The following is a 944-nucleotide window of genomic DNA, read 5'->3' on the forward strand; positions in this document are numbered from 1 at the left end:
GTGTTGATTCCTGGTCGCCTTAGCCGTAGAGGTGGGTCTTCGTGGAGGTTGGATGTTGAGTCATTTCCAGCAAGTTCCCTTCTGGTTGCTATGTGTTATGCATTTATGTGGTTTTAGGTTAACCTAAGGTTGGGCTTTAACATTAGGCTAAATCTATGTGTGTCTCTGTGTGTTAGCTATCACGTTTCAGATAGGCTACAGGTAATAGTTAAAGGTTGTTGCTTTAACTAAAGGGTTAGATATAAGGGGTTTATATCTATTAGAGACTAAAGAGGGCTTCTGTAAGGAAGGCCTCAAAATCAACTTACTTGTTCCTCCAATCATAACTCAGTTAATTTAGACGGTGTCTNGGGCTCGTTGCGATCGTAACGACCGGCCGAACGCGATGACCTCAGTCTTGTGCTCGTGAACCACTCCCTTACCCGATGAGTGCCTGGAGAGTACCCCCCGTGACCTTCAGGAGGCCTTGTGTACCGTGTGGGCAAATTAGTGTCTCTCGAACCCCTGACCACTTATAGACCCCAAAATGGGGTCAGAAGGTCACCACGTAGAGCCGAATAAGTGTGTAAAATTTCAGGAGGATCGGAGAGGTAAAAAATTTCACCTTGACCTTGACCTTTGACCTTGACATATGTCGTCCGGGGGGTCACCCCGAGCGCAACGATACCTCTCCCACATACGTACGACCTTCCTACGTGAAATGGCGGCGAAGGTCACGCAAAGGTCACGAGGGGGTCTTTTGTGCCCGTTTGGCCCCCTTTTGACCTAGACCCCAGATAAGCAATGTGAAAATGCCATGAATATACTGGTTACATAAATATATTGATTATTATAGTTCTGCTATGTGCAAGTGACAAAAAAAAACTTACAAAAGTCACCAGGCCAACATGCGGTCACCTTGTTTTTTGAACATTGCAAGTGTCAAATAAAACATAATTCCTGAT

This window comes from Austrofundulus limnaeus, unplaced genomic scaffold (genome assembly GCF_001266775.1).
Source record: "Austrofundulus limnaeus strain Quisiro unplaced genomic scaffold, Austrofundulus_limnaeus-1.0 Scaffold1149, whole genome shotgun sequence".
Taxonomy (NCBI): Eukaryota; Metazoa; Chordata; class Actinopteri; order Cyprinodontiformes; family Rivulidae; genus Austrofundulus; species Austrofundulus limnaeus.